Raw genomic sequence first — 8385 nt, forward strand, 5'->3', positions numbered from 1 at the left:
TTTAAGCTCTATAGGCTTAGTATATGAGTTTTAATCTCTATAGGCTTAGTATATGAGTTTAATCATACCTGAAGTTTTTGGGTTTACAAATATTAGGAGGGGAGCTTGATTCAATCTACCATATAGATTAGGAGACATTCAGGTGCCAAAGTTTTACGAGATTTGAAGACGATGAACCTACAATTTTTTTATAATGATCTTATCTTATATTGGGTTATAAATTGAGTGCAAGTTCGGAAGATTAATTTGATCTGATTTGAAACACATGGCTCACAATAGCCCGACAAGAAATCTAGTCGAACAGGGTAATCAGGAGAAGCAACACCCTTCCATGGATGGAGGACATGACGTGACAGAGGCCATTCGTCAACTATCAAAAATGATGAAACTGCAGCAAGAGCTATTCCAAAGTCAATAACAACATTGGTTGACAAGAGAATTAGGAAACATCACTGGTCAGATCGGGAAAGATGGCATTGGCTCACTTCAAAGGCTTGTTTTACTGTGGTCAGTTAAGCCATATGAAGAAAGACAGCCCCTCTAAGCCTCGGAGTAATAACACTACCGCTAGCAAGTGTTAGATGCCGACCACATACCCAATATGTGGAATGTGTAGTAGAAACCATGGAGATGAGTGTAGACTTACTTTAGGGCTTTGTTTCGGGTGTGGCCAACCTAAACATCTAATCAAAAAATATCCCAAGAGACCTTAAAAGAATAGGATTGTTCCCACCCATCCTGGTTTTAACTAAACCAGGTTTGGTTTAATTACTCCAGCTTCCTAGTCCCCAAAACTTTTCCTAAGCAATGAGATGTGGAATACGTTGTGAATACCTTTGTATTGTATCGATAACCAAACTCGATACCCTACTGGGCCAACCCTTTCTATCACCTGATATGGTCCAATATATCTTGGGCTTAGCTTCCCTTTTAGCCCAAATCTCTTAACACCTTTCATTGGGGATACCTTGAGGTACACCCAATTGCCTTCCTCAAAAGCTAGCTCTCTCCTTATAGAGTCAGTGTAACTCTTCTATCTACTTTGGGTAGTAGTCATCCTTGCTTATATGAGTTTGACTTGCTCCGTCATTTCTTAGACTATCTCATGTCCAAGTAACTGGGCATCCCCTATCTCATCCCAATAGATAGGTGATCTACATTTCCTCCCATAAAGTGCCTCATAAGGGGTCATCTGGATAGTTTCCTAATAGCTATTATTGTATGCAAGCCCTTAGCATGTCCTCCAAAGTTTGGACGGTTCTGGTAGTGCCAAAATAGGGGCGGTAGTTAATCTACTCTTCAATTCCTCAAAGCTTTGCTCACACCGCTTAGTCCAGATGAACTTAACATCCTTCCAAGTCAACACTATGAGAGGGCTTAATAACTTGGAAAATCCCTCCAAGAATCTACAATACTAATAGGCTAACTCAAATAAACTTCTAATCTCTTGTACGATGGTAGGTAATTTCCAATCCATTATTGCCTCCACTTTACTGGGGTCTACTATGATTCTTTCCCCCATCACTAGGTGACCAAAAAGTCGTACTTATTCTAACTAGAACTCACACTTACTTAGTTTGGCATACAATTGGTGTTCTTGAAGGGTCCTTAACACTATCCTCAAGTGATCCCTGTGTTCCTCAACATTATGAGAATATATCAGGATGTCATCTATGGATACTACAACAGATAATTCCAAGAATGGTCGGAACACTCTATTCAAAAGATGCATGAAAGCTTCTAGGGCATTTGCCAACCTAAAAGGCATTACAGTGAACTCGTAGTGACCGTATCTGGTCTAAGAAGTCGTCTTAGACAAGTCACTTTCCTTAATCCTCAGTTGATGGTATCCCGACCTAAGATCGATCTTGGAAAAGATTGAAGCTCCTTGAAGTTGGTCGAATAGGTCATCAATTCTAGGTAGTGGGTACCTATTCTTGATGGTCACCTTATTCAACTCCCTATAATTGATACACATTCTAAGGGTTCCATCATTCTTCTTCACAAATAGTACAGGTGCTCCCCAAGGTGAGGTACTAAGTCTAATGAATTCTTTTACCAATAACTTATGTAGAAGTTTATTTGAATTCTTTTACAAATAGTACAGGTGCTCCCCAAGGTGAGGACATGAGTCTAATGAACTGTTCCGTTGGGGTCATTCTATAGGGTGCCCTATGAACTGGAATAGTTCCTAGTTCTAGGTCAATTGCAAATTCGATTTCCCTGGCAGGGGGAAAACCTGGCAAATCCTCAAAAATTCTAGGGAATTCTCTTACTACCAGTATGTCCACCACTTCCTTATTCACTCTTTTTCTCAAGGTCAAGTGCACTAGCCAAGCCTCTGCCTCAACCCCTTTTGCCAATTCTTTCCTAGCTTGCATTGAGGTGACAACCTCCGATAAGACACATAGTTTACTTCCCTTAAAAGGCCTAGCTTTTATTCTCGATGCTTGAAAGGTTATAGTCCTCAAATGAAAATCTATACTCACAAAGTGCCTGAGTAACCAATTCATTCTCAAATAATGTCAAATCCTAGCAGATTGAACACAATCAAGTCGGCCTCGAAAGTCAATCCCCCTACTTCCAACGGACATCCCTTAACTACCTTAGTACAGAATATTGTCTCCTCATTCGATAGAGCCATGGTGATCCTTTGGCTCATTGGTTGCATTTGAAGGCTAGCCAGTTTAACCATTGTCGAAGATACAAATGATTAGGAAGCTTTCGAGTCAAAACAAAGCGCTAGCATAGACGTGCGACACCCAAACCCTTCCTATGATAATCGCCACTACTTAATAAATGCAAGGAGTTCCTATAAAGGAATTTAACTACAACGTGTAAAACCTCGTACCTGTGATAACATCAATTTCTTGTGCTTCCACCACCTTTTTGTCAACTTCTCTTGGGGTACATGCATACACACTAGCTTGCACCAGCTGCCTTAAACCTCCACATCCTCATCTTGGCATCATTCATTATATCAGAGGTGCTTGAGGACAATCCTGAGCAAAATGTCTTGTCTGACCACATGTATAGCACAAGTTTCAAGCATGTCAGCAATCTCCTTCATGAGCTCAATGATAAACATTACATATTGGTATTTGTCCACCCGTTCACGATCCTAGAACAACTGGTGGTCACCCATCGACTCTAGATATGAACTTATGTGGGGCTCCTAAACTACTCCCTTTGCCTCTTCAGAGTTGGGGATACAGCCAACAAATTCCACTGCTCCCGCTCAACTATGGACACCTTATGAACAAGTTATGGAAATCCGTAATTTCTACGCAAGCTACTTGCATTCTAATGTGGGATCCTAACCCATTGGGAATCGTTCTGCCCTCATGGCTTCCATAGAAATAAGGTGAAGAGCAAACCTTCCTAATTCCATAAATCTGGCAATGTATTGTTCTACCGTCATATTCCCTTGGACCAAATTAGCGAAATCTTTTGACCTCAATTTCCTTATAATCTCCAGGAAATAATAGTCATCAAATTCCTTCTTGAACCTTGCCCATGATATCATTCTCGTGGTTCCTCGGTGCATCCCCATTCTATGCTCCCTCATTTCTGAAGAATCCCAGATAGCAATGAGCCATAAATCGCTCATACATATATCCCCTTCCTTCTTCTCTGGGGGTTCCTACCGACTGGACTTGCATATGACGGGAACACATCTCGTATTTTTGTTCCATCATATTATATATTCAATTTAATGCTCTAGCTAACACTTTGTCTCTTCCTCCATCAAACGATCCTCTTTCAGGACCACTCATCGTTCGCTCTTCTCACTGAGTTCTGGGTCGCGCCATTGTGAATTCTTGCCGCAAAACCCAAGCCTATTACATACTATCCCACCTCACCATCCTAAGCATAGATCAACCTTAGTGCTAGAGTATCCAATCTATCATGCTATATATGTAACACCTCACTCCCCACAGTTAAGAAATACGTCATTTTTTTAGAAAATCACAGAGGCTGGATTGCTACTACTAAACCTGACATAAAAATATTTTTTTTCTTAAGGAAGTGCCAAGTATAAAGAGTCCTTATAATAAATAAAGTTGTTTTGTTTTAAAATGCTGAAATCATAAATGAGAGTACGAGGAAGCATTTATTAAATTTTTTCAAAATATGTGCCATAAAAATCACAACTTAAAATCTCTGTACATGATCTAGGCCATTGTCACGCCTCATTAGACTAAGTCTCGTCCTGTAGCTCTACCTTCATAAATATTCTGACCTAAGGTGGTTTACAAAAAAATAAACTAAAATGAGTCGATAACTTAGTAAGAAACCCATCATAATGTAAACATTCATAAGGTTTTCATAAACTATTTCATGATGAGATTAAAACCATGATTGTTCATAAATATGCTGAAGACATGCATGACTTGAAAATATTTCTGGTATATTGACTGATCTGAATTATTTAACTTAACTAACTTGTCCGACTGGTCAACATACTTAACCCTATGGACAAGGTTATGCACCGGTCCCACATCCTATGGCTACAAGGGGAACCGCTAATTTGATCTGATAAAATACTATGGTGGACCACACTTGAGTCTGTGGCTTGCACATCCACCCTGATTACATTGGTACCATGCATTTGAATGGCCATCTGATTTATCTGATCTTTATCTTACACTTTATCTAATGAAAGCTTACGTGTCTTATGCAACGTGAGATGCATAATACATACATAACTATAATATGCAAAATGAAATATGATGAATGACGTGCTTGCAAATATCATGACATGAGTGGTACGTAAACACTGGCTTCCAAAGAACTAGCTTTAATAATAATATATATAACTAGCTAACATATGCTAAGCCTAATTTATGATCAAGCTACTTACCTTATAGTGTTGCTTCCTCAAATTTTTGACACAAAATTGATCACGGTGCAATGGAGGATGAAGATGGTTGTGAGTAGGAAGGAGGAAGAGATGATGGTGGCGAGACTCTATTTATAGGATTTTATACTATGCCAGTGATGGTATGGGTTGGGTTTAGGAATTAGATTCTAGAATTGTAATCCTCCTAGTGTGTTTGAAATTAAAAACATACTCAAGTAGTTCATTTAATGTAGGATTGAGAGTGACTAGGACTGTATAGGGAACTTCAATCGGTTATGATTTTAAATTGAAATAAGTTTCAAATGGTTGATATTTAAATTCTATAAGGAGTCTAACTTATTTAATAAATAATAAATAGGTTTTAATCTATTTATTGAGTCTAATTAAAACTCCTAATCAATCTCAATAATTTATCACTTGTGGGCTTATCCAATATGACCCATTAAATATAATTTAGGCTGAATAAAAATTATCAATATTCCGACCATAGAATTATTGGGCTGGGTCATTACAATATCATTTGCTCGTAGGCAAACACTTGCTCATAGTCACACACTGAAACTTGTTGCCTCGGGGACGCTACCCTACATGGTCGCAATGGACTCAAAGACACCAACACGTAATACTTCGGGGGATCCCACATCCTAACTATCAGGTAAGGCAAAGTATGACATCGTTCCACCCTACTCCCCATAAGGCATTCTCCTTCTCGTGTGATGTACATGGTAACTCTTCACGGAATGGTCTCAAGAAATTATCTATCTCGTACAATGATGATAGACTCTCGCTGAATCAACATGCACACACACACAAAAGTATACAAGCTCCACAAGATATCATCATCAGTAGCTGAAAATAGTTAAAAGCATCGAACATGCCAAAAAATCAGAAATTATCGAGTAAATATCGCTAGAAACATAATACTGGAAATATTTATTTATGCTTGCAGAAGCAGGAAAATAAGATTACAGAGATGATGTAATGTCTCACACACACAACATTCACTTCCCATTATCCAACACTGTTGATTGTCGAGATATTTTGAATAAAATATCTGCATACAAAGGGTAAATTGAGTCTGAATTTGTCCAAAACTGAGATTAAAAGTGAGATTTTTAGACAAAAGCTTTGACTTTTGGTTTTACAAGTTTAAAAGAACAAATCCATTATTTACCTAGCTACTGATGGGCCAAATGTTTTATCTACAGGTTAGAAGGCCCAGTTCCATGTGTTAAGCCCAAAAGGCTCATCAAACTTTCGGCCCAACCCCGAGCTCAAAAGCCATCCAAGGAATCTGTTGTGGCTTTTCCACACTACAACAAGAAGTATCGAGAATGATCCCATCCTCCAGAGGGCAGAAACGGGATTCGAAGAGAAACGGTTATAGCTAGGGTTGCAGAGGAAAGGGTTTTCTTTCACCATTGCAGATTGTTATCTATTGTTGTTGCGTTTAACCTAAACTTGTTGCTGTATTTTCATGCCTCATCTGCTATCGGGTTAGAGGGATTTCTTGTTCTTGACCTGTTGTAGACTCTTGGCACAACAGGACCTTGAAATAATCAAGGATCCATCAACCTTTGAGTCTTTAGATGAATGTGGATGACAATACAATGAGGGTTTCATTTCTTTCGGTGTTTTTAATCTGAGTAATAATGGGTGTTTTATTTCAAAGTGTTAATTTCTTGATTGAATTAGCATAAGCAGATGCACCCATCAATTATAACCTGATGGAAGCGGAAACCCTAACCCTTTAATCCTAGTATTTACACTCTTTGATAAATACAGTTTCAGTTTATGAGATCTGGAAAGTTGTTTTGTATTCTTATTCACCTCGTTCTAAACATTAAGATTGCAGTTCTGGTTTTATACTAATGTTTTCTTTAGGTTAATTACAAACCCTTGCTTAATCTGTCAAACCATTACATCATCCGACATTTTGCATAAATTCAGTGCTCTCAAGTTACCCTTGATCTTTCGGAAATTAAGAACAAATCAACTTCGAAAAGGAGATTTGCTCCACCATACTCCAACTCCTCTTGATTGAATTCATTTTATTTTGTTGGAACTTTGCTGAATTATGTTGATATAGTCATCCCTGTGGAAATGACCTTAGACACTCCCACTATATCCTAAATCTGCTTTTATACTTGGAAGCACTATTTTGGAGAGTATCAAGTTTTTGGCACCGTTGCCAGGGATTACTAGTAAAACATAATTTTTCTTGCAAAAAAAACAAAAAACAAAAATACGTGCTGATTACCGCATCATATCATAGGTGTCTATACCAGCTGTGAGTGCGTTAATACGTACTCTACAATTGTTGTGGTCCCACGTATTCTACGTGTCACAATTGATGTGTCTCACGTAGTGTATGATCCACAGTTGTTGTGGCCCCATACTTCATGCTCCACAGTTGTTGTGGCCCCATGACTTATTTGTTTGTGCCACACTTGTTATGGACACATGTAACATAATGTGTGGCACCATCGGCGTTAGTGCCTGGCGCGCTTTGGTGACAGCTAATTAGGCCCCATTCGCAACCTGTTGATTGTACTTCATCAACTCAGGGAATTTCACACCTATTTAGACACTCCAGCTTGAACAAAGGAGTTCCACTAGGATATTACCCTATCCTAGCGCTTAGGGTCGTGATTGACATGAATGACTTAACTGGCATACATGTCATTTTGTAACGTGACGTAACATGAACGTGACATAAAAGACAGAAGTCCTGACGTAGCATAACGTGACATGAACGTAAAACGATAGACATGACATACTTCGAGACATAAATGTAACAGAGAACATTTCATAATATGGCATACATGTAACATGCAACATTTCGTAACATAGCATACCATATAACAGACAACATTTCTTAACATGACGTAACATGTGACAGTGAATATTATGTGACATGAAATACATGTAATAGATGGTATACTTACATGACATACTTGCAATGTATAGCAATACGTGACATAATATCTTGTGTAACAGATGAATAATTCATGACAGAATAAATTCTGTGTAACAGATAAATATGTAATGACTTGGCATGACACATATGATAACATGCATACATACTCTTTAGTTTCCTTACTTATCACTCATACACATTAAACTGATAGTAAGTTAAAATCTAACTTACCTCGATCGTCGCATTCTACTAGAATAAAGCGCGAAACACGAGGAACTGTAAGAGGATATTCTAAAAGTTAGAAATTAATTACTAACAATTAGAAATGTGAAAAGAGACAACTTATAGTAAAATTACCATTTTACCCTCTACATGTGGACAAATGACAATTTTACCCCTAACTTAAGGATTTGACATCCTAATTCCAAAAATTACCAAAATTTACATTCCTCATGTAAATTTTGTCCCAAACTCAAATATCAACTCAGAAAAATTTAAAAACAATCACAACTATAAAAAACTCACTATGGTCGAAATCCATATTGGCCATTTGTCTTGATTTTGGTTGCAATTCTTTCAAGTTTCAAAACTCATGAATAAA

Source organism: Juglans regia, chromosome 1 (genome assembly GCF_001411555.2).
Source record: "Juglans regia cultivar Chandler chromosome 1, Walnut 2.0, whole genome shotgun sequence".
NCBI lineage: Eukaryota > Viridiplantae > Streptophyta > Magnoliopsida > Fagales > Juglandaceae > Juglans > Juglans regia.